This window comes from Marmota flaviventris, chromosome 7 (genome assembly GCF_047511675.1).
Source record: "Marmota flaviventris isolate mMarFla1 chromosome 7, mMarFla1.hap1, whole genome shotgun sequence".
Taxonomy (NCBI): Eukaryota; Metazoa; Chordata; class Mammalia; order Rodentia; family Sciuridae; genus Marmota; species Marmota flaviventris.
Genome location: NC_092504.1, coordinates 24,956,996 through 24,977,758, shown reverse-complemented (window position 1 = coordinate 24,977,758; position 20,763 = coordinate 24,956,996).

The window sequence follows — 20,763 nt, the reverse complement described above, 5'->3', positions numbered from 1 at the left end:
ATACCAATAGCTTTCTCTGGAGAATGCCTGAGCTTTCCGACTCCTCTGTTCACCTGTGAATTTTTACCAAAATTCAACTGAAAGTGACTGATTTCCCTTGCTATACCAAGCTCCGAGTAAATACCCTTTGCTTTTCTTATTTATTTGGTCCTCGTTTATTTCCATATTGAAGATATTAAGGAAAATGCCTAATTCAATGGGAATAGACACAGAAAGGCAGAAATTCACTGTTTGATGTAATACCTTCACATTAGCACCCTTTCATTCCATTATTAGTATTCTGTCTGCATAGGAGAAATGCCAGTAAACTGCTCATCTCATCTCATCTATTTTCCCCTCCCTTCTACTTGCTATCAGTATTTCCTTACTTCCAAGCACTTCACTTACTTTGTCTCTTCTTACTTTCCATCTTGTGTTTTTCTCTATTCATTGCCATTTTCATTTTCCTCTCCAAAGGATTTTTCAGTAGTCCATACTGATACCATCATGTCAGTGAAACCCTTACTATATCATGCTTCATAAAAACATGATGCCACAAAAAAAAAAAAAAAAAAACAAGAGTTCTCTTTGGTGCTATAATACATTCAAGAAAAATAACAAGGAAGCATGGTGGCACTTGCCTGTAATCCCAGTGGCTCTGGAAGCTGAGGTAGAAGAATCACAAGTTCAAAGCCAGCCTCAGCTGTTTAGTGTACCTTGTCTCAAAATAAAAAAAGACAGGATATGGCTTGGTGGTTAAGTGCTCCTGGGTTTAATCCCAAGTACCAAAAAAAGAAAAATAATAAGAAACTTCAAGTATTACCCTGTTTCCAATCTCTCACTTACTGACAAATAATAATAACAATCATATCATTATTAATTACATAACACTTTTGATAAGCCAGGCATTGCTTTGAGCATGTCTTTGCTATTGATTGATGAATAACAAATTACCCCAAAACTTGGAGGCTTAAAGAACTTGCTTTCTGTTGAATTGTGTGGGTCACTTAGCTACTGAATTTTGACTTAGAGAAATCTCCTGAGGAGGCAGACAAAATAAAGAAGAAACATGCAGTCCCATGGAGACCTGACTGAGTGTGAAGAATCCTTCCTCACTGGATTATGGTCAGGATGCCTCAGTTCTTGTCAGATGGGCTTCTCCATGAGGATGGTTTTGAAAACATTTTGTGCAAGACACCTGGCTTCCTCCAGAGTGAGTACTTCAAAAGACAGGAACCGTAGGAAGCTACCTGCTTTTGTCAAACTAATCTCCAAAGTAACTCTCTTCACTTTTGTCTTACCTTTCACTATGAGTAAACTACCAAATCTACTCACAACCCTTAAAGGATGGGTACTTACGGTTGGTCCACTTTTCACATGGCATGCCATGCCAAAGAGTGTGTGGAGACATTTCAAACCACAGCAAGTAGTTTATATAATTACACACTCACTCTCTCCTATAACTCCATAAAGTGTTACTATCCCCTTTCACTGAAAAAGCCAAAGCTCAAAGAGATTTAAAAGGTTCTTCTCACACCTAGTACATTACAGAGCCACAATTTGAATTTAGGCAATCTGGCTGGTGAGTCTGTGCTTATAATTTTATGCAAAATTGTCAGAGTGTCTTTCAATCTATCATCTAAACATTGCATTGGACCACAGCTACTTCTGAGTTGTGAAAGCATCTCTCTTAAAATCATATCAGGGCTGAGGTTGTGGCTCAGGGGTAGAGAGTTTGTCCATCACATGTGAAACACTGGGTTCGATCCTCAGCACCACATTAAAAATAAATAAATTTAAATAAAGGCACTATGTTCACCTACGACTAAAAAAAAAATAAAAAAAAAAACACATATCACCTCTCATTCCTGACTTTCATGCTTCTTCTTCTAGTGCTTTCTCTTATCTGCTAGTGGAACAACTTATTTGAAAGGTAACAAGGAGATTCCCCAGATGCTTCTTGAGCTCTGATCCTGTTGTCCCATGGACACAAATTTCATTTCTCCTTTGACCACATCATTGTCTCCTGCCTGCTCAGGGGAGAATGGGGTTCATTCTTCTTACACTCAGAATTGGATTAGCGCAAGTTATGGTTTAGATATGAGGTATCCCACAAAAGCTCATGTTTGACAATGCAATAATTTTCAGAAGTAAAACAATTAGATTATGAGAAGTTGAACTTAGTCTATGGATTAATTCACTGGTATGAATTAACTGGGCAGTAACTATAGACAGGTGGGGTATGACTAGAAGCAGTCTTCTGAAGTATACCTTTGGGGTTTATATTTTGTCTTTGGTAAGCAGATTCTTTATCATTATGTCCTGAGCTGATTTCCTCTGCCTTTTACCACAATGTGCTGTCTCCCTCCCCTTCGACCGCGAGCTATACAATCAACTGAATGTGGACTGAATTTCTGAAGCTATAAGCCAAAATAAACACTTCTTCTTCTATGTTGTTCTTTTCAGGTCTTTTGATCATGGTGATGAAAAAATGGACTACAACAGCACCTTTAGAAATTTAAGACACTGGAGAAATTATTTACAGAAGAACATGAACAGAAATGAATGGATTAGTTACAATCACACCCATAATTGTAACCATTTTGTGCTATTTTTATTTTTTTTCACCTCCTTTTCTAGCGCATGGAATAATTTGAGCGATGTGGCAAACTCTTCGGAAAGGTTAGGCCAAAACTTCTAAGATAGCTCATGCTAATATTAATATCAATGATAAGTATGTCTCAGCAATATTTCAGTCCACAGAAAGTGCTAGGTAAAATAGGTGGAATTGTCTTTTTTTTTCAAATGTGCATTCACATATAACATGAGAATTAAGGAAAGTATATTAACATATTACTAAAACAGGTATGTATAGTCTCTTCTAGAAAACCTGGGAATGACAAAACTAACCTATTTACATTTGTATGTACCATTTCAGTAGAGAAAGTGCACCTTGGGTTCCATGTGGTGGGATTATTTAATTTAGTTACCTCCCTTTGTCCTCGGTGTATTAGTAAAGACAGTCGTCTATTCTTGAATGAAAGAAAGAAAGCGGAGAAATTGGATCTAGATTGCAGACACAGTATGTATATCATCTCTCCTCCTATCTTCATTCTTTAGAAATCGCAGAGAACATTTTTCTTTAAAGAATTATATCATACACTGTGCCAGAAAATAAGAACTATTACCACCAGTGGGCCAACATTGTTTGAAAAATTCCTAGAGGATAGGAAGCAGATGGGCTCAGATAAATGGAGTAGAAAAGCCATGAAGTGTCTGTAGGAGACAAGCAGAGGAGGCCTGCTGGGAAGAAGGGAGTGGACAGAGGGAGGCCGGAGGCAGTTGACAGAGTGATAAATGGGTCCGCCGCCCTAGGCTCAGCTGGGTTTTCAAACACAGCTCCCTCCTAGATCCCCTGAATTTACAGGCACTGACTCATCCACAGCTGCCTGTCTGACCATCAAGAGGCTGTGGGTGCTGGGGTCCAAGAGGCACAAACAGGTCACAGGTGTCCAGCATGCCCACGGATGATAGAAACAGCAGAGTGAAAAATAAGCAACCACATCTTTGAGGGTAGAAAATTCCATTCTTACAATACTAGAGGCTAAAGTTATAACCAGAAGTTTAGTATGCTTTTTCAATTTTCAAGTAGTTTAGTCCTTTTTCACTTGTGCAATTAAGCATGTCCCAAGTCCCTAAGCCCAGGCTAGTATATTCTAATCCTAACTCCCTTTCTTTCTCATCTCAGTCCCAAGGTCTCATACACAAAGTTCCTCTCCCTTCTCATATATTTATATTTTTCTGAAATGAACTGTGTTGTGCTTCTGCAATTGAACACACTGTGGGATTATACTCTATGTAAAGATATAGACAACATTTCCTAGTTACACGTCTTAAATTAATTTCCATTTAAAGAAGGTAGAACTGCCAAGAGAGAGAGTATTCACTAGTCCAGGAGGTCATTCACAAAGGATTCAGCATCTGTGACTACAACCACAGATGGCAACCAACTTGTTTCTCACCTTAGGTCCAATCAGTTTCAAAGTTTCCATTTCTTCTTTCTATTCACTGGCTGGAACTTGCACATTATATATATATATATATATATATATATATATATATATATATATATATATATATATTTATATTTATGTTTTGGATCACAGTGTTCATTTCCTAGTGCTTACCTCCATGGCAGAAGTTCTGATTAATTTGCGTGATTGAGATATGAATCTAGGGACACAGAAAGCACTGAGTCTCAAAGGAAAATGGCCATTGTTAGTCAGATTTGCATATACACAACAAGAACAATTAAGAAGAGGGGAGGTTTATTTTCACTCATGGTTCAGAGGTTTATTAAGTCCATGGTCAGCCAACTCCAAAGCTATGGGCCCAGGCTGGGGCAGCAGATCATGACAGAAGGCTGTGGTGGAGGAGTGCTGCTCCATTTGTGACAGTTAGGCAGCAGAAAGAGAAGGAGCCGCATGGAAGATGAACCTTTCCAGGCCACACCCCCACGGTCCACCTCCTCTAGTCCTATTCCACCTGCCTGTGATGACTACCCAGCCAGACCATTTAAATACTCAGAATGGACTGATTTGGTTACTGCTCTCCCAATCCAATCATTGTACTCTGACCATTCCTGCATGAACACAGGAACTTTTGGGGGACACCCCATATCCAAACCACAATACCCATGAGCTTTGGAATACGAAACAAATAACTTCCAAGCAATGCACCACATCTTTTCCTTCACCTTCCCCATTAGCTGCAGAAAAAGTAACAAAACTACAAGATTACCCCCATCAGACATCTGAAGGAACTAGGTAGAGTTATTTAAAACATGCAAGGGCAACACACAAGTGCAGGGAAAACTAGTACAAAATTGCATAACTCCACACTACCTCACCTCTAGTCCAGCCCCTTTTTGCTTTCTAATGTAGCTCTCCCTTCTTGTTCTACAATCTGGCTTGTCCTTAAATTCTTTTCTGTGATGGAGTCAAGGAGCTGGAAGTTTTCAGTTGGGGTCTCTTCTGCCTCCAAAGAAACCTCCTTGGAATACCATCCGGTGACAATTACACTGCTTACACAGTGCTACATGGAACAAATCTAGCAATGTCCACACCTTTCAGTAGCAGGGGCAGCACAGCACTCTCAGGCACTACCACCAGCTGGCGGAGCTCTGATGCGCCCCTCTGTGTGGAGGATGTCCCTGCTGTTGTGCTCCTCCTACACTCCATATTCACAGCTGTGTTTTCCCTTTGAATCCACATTGTACCCTTCATTCTTTTCTTTCCTTTTGCTACATTTCAAGATCAGTATAGTTAGCACACCAGAGATGCCCACAAACATCACAAGCAGCAGAAACATTTTTGAAAATAAAATTACATGTGAAAATCCAACATGAGGAAATATTTAGGACTGGTAATTCTCTGCTTGACAGAAGGATAGGAGCCTGCTGCCCACTGTCTGCTGCATGGTTCTCTACTCCCTCCTGCCACCCCACTGTTGTACACAGTCACAGAAAGCCCTCCCACCAGGAGCCACAGCAGTGGCCATCCTCTGATCTCCCCCATCCTCAGTGAAGTGCACTGAGGGAACATTGGCTCTTTTTGTCAGGAGATCAATCTTATCATTGTGAGTGTCATTAACTGAGTTGGTTTTTTGTTGTTGTTTTTTGTTTGTTTGTTTTAGGGTAAGGTTACAACTTTAAATGAATTAATTATAAAAGATCATATCTGTACTCCTTTATTCCTTTAATATTTCATCAATCCATTAAACAAACAATTTCAATACCTACTTTTGCCAGACACTGCTCTAGATACTGAGCAGAGAACAAGAAATATCAGCCTAAATTTCTGTGCGCATGTGGCCCTTGCATCTATTACATTTACTTACAGTGAACTGACATTGAGCAGAAAATTTCCATGTGAACCCTGCTTTGGCCATGACCTTTAAAAAGGCCACCTCCCCATGCATAAATCCTTTACCAGAGAGTTAACAGTCTTTTTAAAAATAATGACAGTGAATTGTTTTTCATCCAAGCTGATAGAGTAATGTGGTGTGCACTCTTAGTCTCTAAAAGTGCCCGAGTCTGGAAGCAAAGAATAGACTTCAGTGGCATTGACACACCATGGTTAGCAAAGTAAGTCTCAGCCCAGGAAGGCCAGGAGCCAAGCAGAAAACTGCAATGCCTTCTAACTGGAAAACAATGCAGTCCAATGAAAGGAGATGAGACTTTAGTCAACTCTGCTTTCCTGTCAGGTACAACAATTTGAATTTGTGGAGTTTGGCTTCCTGATACTTCTACTTTGACAGTTTATGGAACATTTTTGTGTGTAAATTAAGTACTCTTCTGTTTGGTTTTAAGCTCAGAAATGTTAGGTCCCTCGAATTAAGAAGGCATATTGATTTATAATTTTATTTCCTTTCTTCTCTTGAAAGATTAGGCAGAATTAAAAATGATTGTTTAAATTATTTACAATATTTAAAATACTTCTCCTATGTTTCAGAAGCATCTTTAAATTATTTTTTTTGCAGACTCTTAATAAGAAAAATAACATCGGACTATTTCTTGCTAATTTTAGGTAAAGATTTTCCTCTTATAGTAGGAATATGGGATCAAAAGAACAAGGAGACATAGTTAGAATCTTTCTATTTCTGAATCTGTACATGTGTTTCTTCCATCTGACTCTGTCTTATGCTCAACTATGCAATGACATTGTCACAGCCGCTACCATTCTGCTCCCTTAGTAACTTACAAAATTCAGGATCATGAATTTGTCTTGAACGATATGCACAATATCATGCTATCGTCAGGTCAAGCTTCACCTAATGCAGATTAAATCCTACATACGTGAGGTGCTACAGTGCCCCTCAGCTCAATGCAGTGTATGTGGTAGAGTGGAATGGAATGGGAGAGGGGCCCTAAGCATTCAGAGGGGAAAGACAAATTTTGAGTATACACTTTTAGTTAACTAATGAATACTCTGTCAACAAATATTTTATGTAATAAGTCTTCAGTTTATACGAAAAGTAGGGCCAGAGGCAGGGTAGATGACAATAACCTCTGCCATGAAACAGCAATACTCATGAAGCATGGTTAATAAGAACTGATCAGTTTAGAGTGTTACATCCCCTTGGTGAGATTAAGGTGCATACTGTGAATTTATATTAAAAGCACCGTTGGGAATATTTCAGTCAGAATGCTTTAACCTTGGGATCAGTTTTTAAGGAGTATCAGATATAAGGTGACATAAGTAACAATAACTAACTCCGCATAGCCCCAGTTTGAAAGCTCAATAGAACCATAAAGAAAAGCACAGCTGGTGTGGTAGTTTTATAAAATCACAAAGAAAAATATCCATCTTCCTGTCTGTGCCCCACTCACTCTCCAGCTTTTCTGATTTCCTGTTATAAAGATTTAGCACATAACTTCCACTCCCTCATTTTTTCCCTTCTTGTTTTGTGACCAAAGAACCTTGTCATCAGCCTGACCTATTCAAAATTAAATCCTTTCCCTTTCCATCCCTGCATGAATTTCTATTTCTTCAGCCCAGCCAAATCTCACGCAGTCCTTGAGGAAAATAAATAAATAAATAATAAATTAATGAACTGGTCTTAAAGTTTTTACATAGAAACTGGCTTTAGAATTTCTATCCCTTACCAAAAAGAAAAAAAAAAAAGTTACTTTTCTGTGTTCCAAGATGTGCAAGACAAGGTCCCTGCCTTTGTGTAATTAATCTTTTAATTTCATGTAAGATGCTTATTTGTGTTTTATAAAAGGACAAAGGCATCTGTACGTGGCAAAATTACTGAGAATATTAACAGACTGAAGAAACTGAGTTTTTAAAAAACTTAACACCAAAAAAAACAGCCCAATTCATAAATGGGCTAAGGAGCTAAACAGACACTTCTCAGAAGAAGATATACATTTGATCAACAAATACATGAAAAAAATGTTCAACATCTCTAGTAATTAGAGAAATGCAAATCAAAACTAGTTTTCTATCTCACACCAATCAGAATGGCAGTCATCAAGACTACAGACAACAATAAATGTTGACAAGGGTGTGGGGGGAAAAGGCATGCTCATTCATTGCTGGTGGAACTGCAAGTTGGTGCAACCAATATGGAAAGCAGTATGGGAATTCTTTGGAAAACTTGAAATGGAACAACCATTTGACCCAGCTGTCCCACTCCTAGGTGTACACCCAAAGAACTTAAAATCAGCACACTACAGTAATGCGGCCACATCAATGTTTATAGCAGCTCAATTCACAATTTCTAAACTGTGGAAGCAACCTAGATGCCCTTCAATAGATTAATGGATGAAGAAACTGTGGTATATATACAAAATGGAAATTACTTAGCATTAAAAGAGAATAATTGCCTTTGCAGGTAAAATGGGTGGAATTCGAGAATATCATGCTAAGGGAAGTCAGCCAATCCCCAAAAAACAAAGGCTGAATGTTCTCTCTAATAAAAGGATGCTGATCCATAACCAAAAGGGGGAGATATGGGAAATCTGGAGGAACTTTGATTTGGCAAAGGGAAGGAGGTTAGGAAGGGTGCATGGGGGCAGGAAAGTTGGTGGAATGAGATGGAAATCATTACCCTAGGTAATGTATGACTGCACATATGGCGTGATGCTACATCCTGTACAACCATAGAAATGTAACATTGTGCTACAATTGTGTACAATGAATCAAAATGCATTTTGCTTTCATATATAACTAATTAAAATTTTTAAAAAAGAAATTGAATTTTGAAGGATACTTTTCAAGCAATATTAAAATCATAATGGTGCTGGGAAGGATGGGGTACTTTAGTTATTTTTTAGTGATTATGACCAAAAGACCTGACAAGAACAACGTAAATAAGTAAAAGTATATTTGGACTTACAGTTTCAGAGTTTCAATTCATAATAGGTCATACTCCTTTGCTATTGGCCCAGAGTGAAGCATAATTTCATGGCAGAATGGCATGGTGAAGGACAGCAGCTCAGAACATGACAACAAGGAAGCAGAGAGAGATTTTCACTCACTGGAGGCAGAATATAAACCCCACTGTCATGTTCCCAGTGACCCATTTCTCCAACCTACACCCAAATGCATATAGTTATAGTTACCACTGGGTAAATCCATCCAAGTGGATTAATCTACTGATCCACATCTCTCATAATCTAATCATTCTTCTCTGTAAATTCTTACATTGTCTCACGCATATGCTTTTGAGAGACATCTCATATCTAAATCACCACAGGGAGGGAGGCCATAATCCATCTTGTTGTGGAGGGAGGGAAAGAATATCACTTCCATGCTTTTACTCAGACACCTGAATATGGTTTCCTAGTGACATTTGTAGAGTAATTTATATTAAAAATTTCAATTGCCAATGCCTATGAAGAAAGGGGAGATAATTATATCTTAAATAAGAAAAAGCTCAGAATTAAAGAGGAGATTGTTCCAGAAATAGTGTCTTCTAGTATCCTAGAACCTTGTAATGGGGGCACCTGACAGCAAGAGACAATGATTTAAACCACTCTCTTCCCTCTATTCTCCTAGCTAACAGAGGTGACTGACTCAACTTGCTTACCTCTGCAATCATGGTTTTGTGCCCTGAGGGTCCCTTGGGAATGACACAGATCTTACCCTCCCTAATACCATGGATGCAGGAATCTCTCTTTTCCTGGGGATCTAGGTCTCACTGGTGCATTGTGGCTCTATGTTGACCTAGACATTCTCTAATCAACATTTATATATAAAACCAACAGCAGAGGTTTGTGTAGGACAAACTAGGAAAGAGATATTGGCTATTGGGTTGTAAAATATGAAGTAAATTGAGTTCTGCTCTTCAACAAATTATGCTTCAGCTCTTTGGTTTGTAGTACAACATTTCACAGAACAATGCCAACTGCTCAGACCTTGACAGAAGAGATAAGGAGAGTTAAAGCCAGAGCCACAGAGAGAAGAGTATTATTGAAAGCCATAAAATATAGTTTTGCTCACATGTTTAATTAGTAACACTCAGGAGTTTAGATGTTTTTTCCTGAAGAAATGTTCATGTTTGATTAACAAAAGTGACCTATATTAGTAGACATCTCTGAAACCTTTTCAGGGGTCCATGATTGGATTTTTTCTGGAGTAACTACTTGAGGGAAGATTCATGCATTCTCTTAGCCTAGTTATATGATAAGGAAGAGATGAAGTGTCAAATTAAGGGAAGCTACTGCATAAGAAATGTTGGTACATGTCCATACAAACTGTTTTGGGAAATAATTTGCAAGATTCAAATTCCAAAGGCTCAAATATACATGGTCAGAATTATGTAAAAGCCATCTGTACCTTTGTTATACAATCTAATTATATTTTGTTAGACTTAGTATTGACCTAAATGCTGCTGAACTCTCATGTAACTTACTACTTCTGTAAATGTATTCCTGCATCCAAAGTAATCACTGTCTTTACTAAAATATGTGAAGGAGTTACAAGGGGAAATCTACCTTACCTGCCTTTAGTTTGGTAGATCCAGAAATAGGAAACATCAACTCATGTGAATCATGATTTCAAGGAATTGCCTGAAGTCTCCTGACATTTCTTCTGCCTAATTTTAATACATTGCTTACTTATTTCAAAAATGAAGCATCGAGTAGGAATTCTAATCCAGAACTCTTTTTTCCTCAGAATAGAGTCAGCATTTTTTAAAAATAAATAAATAAATAAGAAGAACTCTATTTGTCGCGACACACAACTAAACTGGTCAGGGTCACTCCAAGTGAATTTTGGCTGACTAAATAAAGACACAGACACACAAAGTACCTTTTTTGGATTTAGTGACCGCTCCTCAGCCACAGTGCACACAAGGGGGCAAGTCAGTCAAGAAAGAGAAAGAGCACACCTCGAACCAAGGTTTTATTGAGGAGAAGCCCTTCAAATGAGGCAGTGGTCAGGTTTCAGGGGGTTGAGTTTAGCTTTGTGGTGTCTTGCTCTCAGCAGATAGACTGACATCTTGGAAGGTCACACCCATCTCATGTGCTCTGTGTGGATCATAGGCAGAGCCAGCGGAAAGGACACATATGTTACCACACAAACAGAGAGACAATGTCAGTCCAGTCCACTTATCTGCTCAGTGCTCATAGTTCACACACACAGCCCACGGCTGGCTTGCCATATTTATTTCTGTAAGCAGACAGGCCTTTACAGACATTTCATTGAATCACACAACCACCAGTGAGTGGCAAAACTAAAAGTTTCTATTTTTATCTTCAACTTCCATACAGAAAAATGAGAGAGAGAGTTTCATCGCTTTTGTAGGAGTACCCAGTGGATGATTGTCTAGCTGACTGTCCTCTCCTCTTTATCTATACTCCAGTCTTCCTTGATTGTCCTTGTTAATATACTACACTTCTGGTTAAAACTTGTATACTGTTCGTATGGTTCTGGCCAAGTATTTATTTATCAATTATTTGGTGCATTACAATTTGAGATGTTTGTTTGACTCATAGTGTTTCCACTATTGACAAAGATGGGGAACTATCAAGACTCCGAGATTAAAGCAAACCTATCCAATTTTACATGTGGTAATTTGAAGCCTGAATAAAAACATATATATGAATTAAAATCATATTGATAGGGCTGGGGATGTGGCTCAAGTGATAGCACGCTCGCCTAGCATGCGTGAGGCACTGGGTTCAATTCTCAGCACCACATAATAATAAATAAATAAATAAAGATATTGTGTTTATTAAAAAAAAAAACTAGAAAATAAAATCATATTGATAATGACTTATGAAAAGGTAACATCAAGCCAGAAAGAAGGAGATGTGCTGTGTGTCCTGGTGCCTCGGGAATCCCTGGTATTTGGTCCTTAAGTTCTTCTTATCAGCTTTTCCTTTCAGGTTAAGATCTGCCTTAATATCTACTTACCATTGTTCCTTGAGAAGCATATAACCAAAAGGAAGCCATAATTCAATTGAGTTCATGGCTGTCTTTTTACAAAAACTATTCCTTTTATTTACATCCTATGTAAAATTAAAACAAAAAACAACCAAAAAACCTCTATGATAAGTTATAATAATATTACCAAATGACTTCTCCCCTATCATCAGAAAACCCCCTCACTTGTTCACTTTTCAGTGTTCTCACATAGCTTAATCCACTGAGTCATGAATATGCTCTTTCATCTAAGAAACTATGCACTAAAAAGCCTGCTTTACAATGTCCACTCTTCTATTTATTGATTTGTCACTAAATTAAATAGCATACAACTGGATGAATATCATATAACTATGAAATTTAAGTACTGCATGATTTTTGATGAAAAAATTTAACATTAAAAATGTACAAAAATCAACAAATTGTTGTTCTTCCTGTAGGAAAAACTAGTCAGGTAACATAAATATGCTTTTTTAAAAGCATAAAGAATTTTTTTAAAAAGAACAAAACATTTAAGTTTTGTTAAATGGATTGGATCAATATCTGAGTCTGTCATTAGGTCCCTTACTGCCACTTCTTTACAGCATACACAGTTTTCTGTAGAGCAATAAGGATGAGAGATTTAAAATTCAGAGTTAGAGAGTGAATTCTAGATTGATTCTAAATCCTGGCACAGAGAACTTGTTTTGAAAGATGACAAGGACACAGGTGAATTCAACCTTTTTATTTAAGATAGTAGATGAAAATATTTTAACATGTAGATATTATAATCAGTATTATTATTATGACTTTCTTGATAACTATTAAGAAATTTTAAGAACAATCAAAAAGCATATATACAACTTCCAGTCACTAAAAATTGTTAATAAGAAAAGTTGTAATTGATATTATGCATGTGAAATACATGCATATGCAACATATGTATATCTGTATAAATACCAGGTAAGTAAATATAAATGAGGCACTATGACCATCATGTTCTTAAGTATGTTTCTACACTATCATTATTATTATTTTTTCATCTCTTCTATTTGGATGGAGTGGGAAAAAATGTGTGGGTATGCTGAATTTAATTTTATTGCAATGCAAAGATACAAAGGATTTTGACAGAAGTTTTAAAATAAGTCAGAGGGGAATTCCATCCAGGGTCTGCTGCTTTCTAGTGTCCTCAGGTCCAAATTTTCTTCTTTGAGGAAGGGAAGACAATAGTCTTATCACAGGTTTACCTCAGGGATAAAATTAAATAAAGGCATAATGGACACAGCATATTTTTTTTGGTCATTATTGGTCACAATGACTATTTCCCTAAGATATCTAGCTTAGGGAAAGGGGATGAGGTCTTTACTGTACTAGAGGGTGGACAAGTGTCCCAAGTATGGCTAACTGCACATAATATCAAATATGTCTTATGCTTAACAGATAATTTTGAAGAGACTAAACCCAAATATTGCATACTGTGTTGGCTAAAAGTCATTATAAAAAATCTTCCTAGAAACTTTGACTGAAACATAATGAAGTTGTGTGTGTATATATGCAATATTTATATATTTTTCAAAGCCACTACATTGAAGTATGAATTAAATGACTTAGGTTGCCAAAGAATATCTGTGATTATACCATTTATTAAACAGCAACTCAATTGATTTTCACAATAAAATATTTATATTACAAAGAATTAATTGTGATAATTAGTAAAATATATAAAATATTCATTTTGTTTTCATTGTCCTGTTGAAAGGAAAAAGAAACAGTGTAGGCAGAATAGATGATCAATATTTAAGTGATGAAACACATTGTTTGCTGAAATCAATTTATATTAAAGAGTTATTTTAAATGTAGTGTTGTTCCTTTAGTGATTTTTTTTTAGAATATTTTGACAAAGTATTATGTTTGCTTTTTGGTTCTTTTGTCCTTCTGTATTTCCTTCTTATTCGAGTCCAAATTTGTGACAGAGTTTTACTGAATATTGATATCAAAATGAGAGAGAGAGAGAGAGAGAGAGAGAGAGATGACTACTTCTCAAAACTTGTCAGCATGAGGTGATTCTGATATAACTCCTAGCTTCCAGAATACAGTTGTGTGGGTCAGAGTCTGACATGTGAATTATCTGTTCCATAGGATGTATAAAAAGAGATGAAATATCAATTTATTTTGATGCAGATTCATCAACATTTCTCTTTTTACTTTTCTTTACATCCCCAGGCCTATTTTGTATTTTATTTAGAAACAGGGTCTCACTGAGTTGCTTAGCACCTCCTGGTTGCTGAGGCTGGCTTTAAACTCTCGATCCTCCTGTCTCAACCTACCAACCAACTGGGATTACAGGCGTGCACCACCACACCAAGCTAACATTTCTCTTTAATAACTGTTGCCGACCCACTACTCCAGTCATCACATAAAAGAGGCACCCTTTTATTAATTTTTTTTAAGTAGAAAACTACATCTCAAAACATTCCTTCTGATACAACAAAGGGAAAAAGTATACAATCACTCCCATCTGGTTTATAAAATTTTAAATTTCTAACCAGGCCATCGTCAAATGCATGTTATAAAATAAGATACCATGTGCCATATGAAATAAAATGAAAAGCTTGAGCAAAATTGAAAACTGGTCCACAGTTTCAAGAGTTTACATTTTAGAGTCCAAATGTGTCAATATTGTTAAAGGCGTAGGATTTTACAATATGTACAAATATGTTTAATTCAATAGGCTCCATATATTCATTGTGTGTCCATAAATTCTTTCTCTAAATACCAGATTCTTTATCTTTAAAATGATGATATGATGAGCTGATGATGATAACAACAGAGATACAGACTCATGGCTTTATTATGAAAATTTATTGAAATTCTGGATGGGATTAAGTAAGACTGCCCAGTGCATAGCAAGTATTCAATAAGTAGTGAAATGTTTATTATGAAAACTTCCAGCTAATTTACGGTATATATTTTAATAAATAAATACCATATAAATTGTTGTTTCTTATTTTTATGATAAGCTTGAAACATGTATGTTGGAATAATAAAAAATAAAGGGACATTGCTACATATTTTATCACTTAATATTTATTTTTCTTTCTTTAATTTTATAAAAGTGTTCATAAATATTCTATGTAATCATATACCCTACAAAATATCTCAACTGTCTTTTTCCTTTCTGTCAAATTAATTCCTTATCAGGCTTAACTTATCGAACCAAAGATAGAATTCAAAGAAATATTTGGGGGAAAACCTCATGATTCAAATAACTAGCAGATAATTTGTACTCTAGACATTGCTCAATAGCAGTCCAAACACCCATCATGGACTCATGCCTACTCTGTTTTGTAACACTTGATTGACTTTTATAGGAAATCCAGTTACATTGTTCCTGTCCCTTCTATAAGCCTGAAAGAACTGAGACTATGATATTTATCTATGTCAGTAGCCACAGAATAGATGGTTACCTGATAATGTCTTCCTCAGTGATAATGTCTATAACTATCATTTCTTTACAACTTCAAGGTCTTGGAACCAAAGTTGCCAAACTTCTGGTTCAATGGGAATATACTTATAGTTTTTAGAGGGAAGATATGGCTTTTTCTTTCTCTGGAAAACCTGTGGTATGTTTTAGACAAGTCCAAAATTCATGTTGAAAACAATTCCCCATTGTGGTGGTGTTAAGAGGTAAGGCCTTTGAGAAAGTCATGAAGTCATGTGGACAGTGCCTAGAAGACTGGTGCCTTACAATACTAGTACTAATTAGTGCCTTAGCATTATTGCCAATAGATTAATGCCTTATAAAAAGATTGTGGTAAATAACTTAGGTCCTTTTCCCTTTTGTTTTCTTCCATGTGAGGATTCAGAAAAAGGGTACTTGCCAGGCATGAAACATGCCAGTCACTTGGTTTTGGACTTCCCAGCCTCCCTAGAAATATAAGGAATAAATTTCTGTTATTTATGTTACCCAGACTTGGTATGTTGCTATAGTAGCACAAATAGATTAAGAAAAACTGTAAGGCAAAAGGGAAAATAAAATGGGTGTTGGTTAATTTCCTAATTCAAAAATGCAAATTTAATTCAAAATTTCCTATGCTCTCTCACACACAGTAGTTATCATAATAATTAGAACATATTTATTTTGCCCCTGTGTAATATAACAATAATTCTTTTGTTTCCTAACTTGTCTGCTTTGTTGATTTGTGATTATTGCTTTCCAAAGCCTGCCAACTAATAATGTTTGTCTGGAACTTGAGATTTTTTTAATGTAATTCCTCATTTACTAATTCCTATTAAAAAATTGAATTGACACCAGTTCAAAAGTACCATAGCCACCATATTTAAGTGTCTTTATGATGAACTATGAGCATTCACCGATTAATCTTTTAAATTCTCCCAATCAATTAATTTTTTGGAGTTTGAAAAAAAATTAGGTAGAGAACACCTCCCCAATTTGATATGTGTGAGTTTTATCCATAAATTAATTTATATTGACATATTTACCCCATTATTCAGAAAATTTTCATTGTAATCTTATCATTTTGATTAGAGATTTGAAGGTCAAAACCTGGTGTATTACAATGCAAGGAAGTTTTGTTTCATGATTTTCAGTTTCAAATAATACATATAAATGATTCTTTTTTTATAATTTTCAAAGCATGCATTTAAAAAACCCTAAAGTCAGTCAACTGAACTATGTATCCATTTTATTTAGTAATTTTTAAAAATTTTTATTTTTATTTTGAAAGTAATATCAGAAAATTTCATTATTTAGTGAAAAGAATAGATATAATATTCTTATTAGATATGATCATTAAAAATGATATTTTCTTGCATTCATTATGGAAAAATTAAATGCATTTCAAGTTAAACGGAGTAAATTTTTGCTTTATTGTGCTTTTCTGCTGTAGCAAATTTCAGATTTCCTTGGTCACAACTGTATGTTTATATCTGAATATTAAAGAACAGAATCTAACAGTGTTAAAAATAGTACATTTTACAAATATAAAAAATAAGCATAAAATAGAACATGAATTCAAAAAATATGAAGAGTGATTACTTATTTACAAGGATTTTCTCTTACTACCTAGAAGCAATATTACAATGTGAGTTGTCATTTTGTTGTTTTGTTTTTGACCAACTACTTTATTTCTTTGTGGGATTAATGCTTGCAAGAAAGATGATCCCCATTAGGTACATAGAAATTGTTAAGATACAAAGTGCAATAAATAATAACAATGATAAAACATTTATTTGATGGTGTGATTTTTCTTAAGTTCTCATTATTTTATTTAAACCTAATTATAAACCAATGACCTAGGTCTAATTATTGAATTCATTTTGTGCATGAAGAAACTGATACTTAGCCGTTTTGAAAATTGATTGTTTGCCCAAGTAAAAAAGAGAAGGAATCGGGATTTTATATCAGGTTTATGTGAATTCTAACAGTGTCGTCTTGGCAAACATTGGTTGTTCTAGCAGTTACTAAATAGTTCATCCTATCTCTTTCAACTAGATAACAAAATATTAAATATATATGGTAATTATATTAGGCTTTGGGGGACAGAAGGTTTGTGACACAACCAATAAACTTTGACATTGTGTTGTGAAAACAATCATAGACAATAGTAGTGCTTCAATTGAACTGAATTAAACATCTCCAGCATAAATTGAAGGAAAGGAGTAAGCTCTTATGCTCAGCAATTGAAAAAATCTTTGAAATGCAGATCTTTCAAAAGCTTAGTAACCCTAACCTTTAAATTAGGTGGTCAGCCTAGACCAACTTCCTGCTGATACTCTGTCTTGACCAACATCTTTATGCATTTTTGCTGACTTTTTACAGCAGCGATGACAAAGCATTAATTTTTGGAAAAGAGCACTCTTCAGCTCCTCATAGTGCTGTCTAAGCCACCACATGTAGAAGTACCTCATAATCTACTGAAACACTGAGTTTTGTCTCCACTGGAACATTTTAACTTGCTGTCCAACTGCAAATGTTTTACAAATTTGGAAACCATGTTATTTTTTCCCAGTTTATGCTTTCTGGGTTGGAGAACTATCTGCTTCAAACAAATGTTTGGCATATGCTGTCTGTGCTGCCCATGTTGCATTGGCATTTTAAAAATTCTTTATTTGATTTTTGCTTCCATGATCATCATAGACAGCATATATAATAGATATTAGCACTGCTCATCAAATGTTTTCAGATTTTTATTTTCTTCCTTGGCTCAAAACAAGTATGCAAGTTCTGTCTTGTTTAAGTGGTATAGGAATCCATGTGACCTGTTCTAGCCAAAGATTTGTGGGCATTAATGAAACACATCATTTCTCAGAAAAACATTTACTTGCCACTGAGATCTTCTAGAGCTCTATTTTCACTCTGGCACAGTGAGTAGCAATGTTGAAAATGTTTGTTTTCTGGCAGTCTATGTCTCCAAGCAACCAGAGTTATGAACTTACAGTGGACAAGCAGGATGAGCAAAATATAAATATTTATTTTTTTGAATCACCAGGATTTGAGATCAATTGTTACCACAGCTTCAATTGGTCTATCCTAAAGGACACAGAGAACAGAACCATAAGAGGAATGTTGCTGTAACAACAATAACATTAACAAACCAAACATGGTAGTGTCTAAGGATGGTAAAAGAAATAAAGGTGCAGAAACTGAAGAATGGAAATCCCATGTTATGCAGTACCAAAATTTTTTGGTTAAATTATAATCTCAGATAATTTGGAAACAAAGGTGTATCCTTAAGCAAATTGTACTGCTCAGAAAAGAGGTTGGGCGTTAGCTTCAATAGCCAATGCTAGATTCTCTTAGCTGCATTTGACAAAATATTATAATCAAGATATGGCCTCAGAATAGAATTAAGTCACTTAAAAGCAGAGATAAAGGGATATGTGAAGATAGTTTAGAAATAGGAATATTATTAAGTTGAAAAAGCCTACTTCTTCTCAATTTTATGAAGATGGAGATAAAAGTGAGAAATATTGTAAGCAAAAATATTAATTAAAGCCTATCTTGCTGAAACACCAAAAGCAAATGAAGGGTCATTGCATTGATTGCTAAAACCTCTGAAAGAATGAATGTGGCTCCCAGAAAATCTCCTTAGTTAAAGAAATTTTCTTGTGGTGTTACGTGCACACTATAGCCTGAGAAACTCATTACCTGTGATGAAGAAAGAAGGTTGTCCGAAACAGAGCTGTGACTGTAGTCATTGGCACATAGAATGGACTGGACCAGAACTGCTCATAAGCTGTGCCATTGAGAAAGCAGTGCTGCCAAAAGAGCTGTAACGTATACCAAAACTGTCACCAGTTCAAGGCTTAAAATAAATGTCTCTGAAAAGTTACCAGGTGAATATTTCTGAACACTAAAAGCAAATAGATTCATCCAATTTATACTTCTGATATAGATAAGAATGAGTTTTTAAAAAGTGACAACTCTTTACAGAAATACAAAGGGCCACAAGGATCACTAGACTAAATGATTCACCTCAGAACACAATCAGGGAATATTCAAAGACATTTGATAGGCACCAGGGTAAGGGTAAAAGCACTGCAGATTCAGATCAAAGCACTGGCAGATTCACCTGTGATCAGAGTCTTGTGTCTCATAGATGGTGCCTACTAGTGTATTCCTACATGATAAAAAGGTAGGCTAATTTTCTCCAGCTTCCTTTAGCAGACCACAGATCCCTTCCATGAGGGTTTTGCCCTCCAAGATCTCCAAAAGATGCTCCTCCTAATAATCTCACTTTGGGTCTTAGAATTTCAACTTACGGGTTTTGGGAGGCTATAAACATTCAGACTATATAGAACAAATATTTAGTGAACAGAAGAGTAAATTATGGTCATTATAGTGTTGTACAGCAACTTTTTCTGGCTTTTCCCTTTCCAGGTACTGGATAAGATATATTTTGACCTACTTCTAAGTGGATGTAACCATGTGAATGGACATGGCTCTGAGTACTGATGAATAACCTCTGTGTCCAGCAAAGCTTGATCTGATGAATGCTAAGTCATAGATGATGAGGGAGAGCAGAATAGCTTCCCAAGCGTCAATGGGTAGCAGCAAATGAAATTTTCTACTTTTCAAGTCTTTGAAATCTTAGGTAGGGGACATTTGTTAAATAGAGTAATTTGGCCTGTTCTGACCAATAAAACAAGTTTTTGAAATCAATATTAACTCTTTTCTTCATAAATAAATTTTTATAGAAATAACTAACTGAAAATAGATTCTATGCATAACAACAAAATATTTTAAGGAGCTGGCATTAACAATAGGAGAGGGCTGGGAATCACAAATTCAAAGCCAGTCTCAGCAATGGTGAGGTGCTAGGCAATTCAGTGAGACCCTGTCTCTAAATAAAAAATACCTTATATTCTAGCATTATGTCAGTTTATACTATAAATAATGGCATTCAAAAAATAAAGTTCTCACATTTAACTTAGGAAGTTAGTGCACTATATAAATGAGACTAATTATTTCTGCTCTGCTTTGAGTTTTGGAAATAACCTGAGTAATTCTGAAAAATTAAAATATGGATCTGAGACATCATTGTTCTTTTTTTACAGAGCCAGGCTGACAAAAATGTTATCTCTGGAATATTATAATTTAACTGACTTCTCTTTGAAAATGAGAAATAAACTGACCAAAATTTCTCAAGTGTTTTCATAAAGCTAAAAGCTCTACTGTTAATAGTTGCGATTGTAAAAAGAAAATCTTCATATCAAGATAAACCTTTTAACATTGAAACTTCTTCACAGAAAATTGAACTCAAGTCCTTTGAACTCAGAGGAATTTCACAATGGCATTTTTTGTTCCCAGTTTGCTTTCGCTTTTTTCACGGTTTTCCTGTAGCCA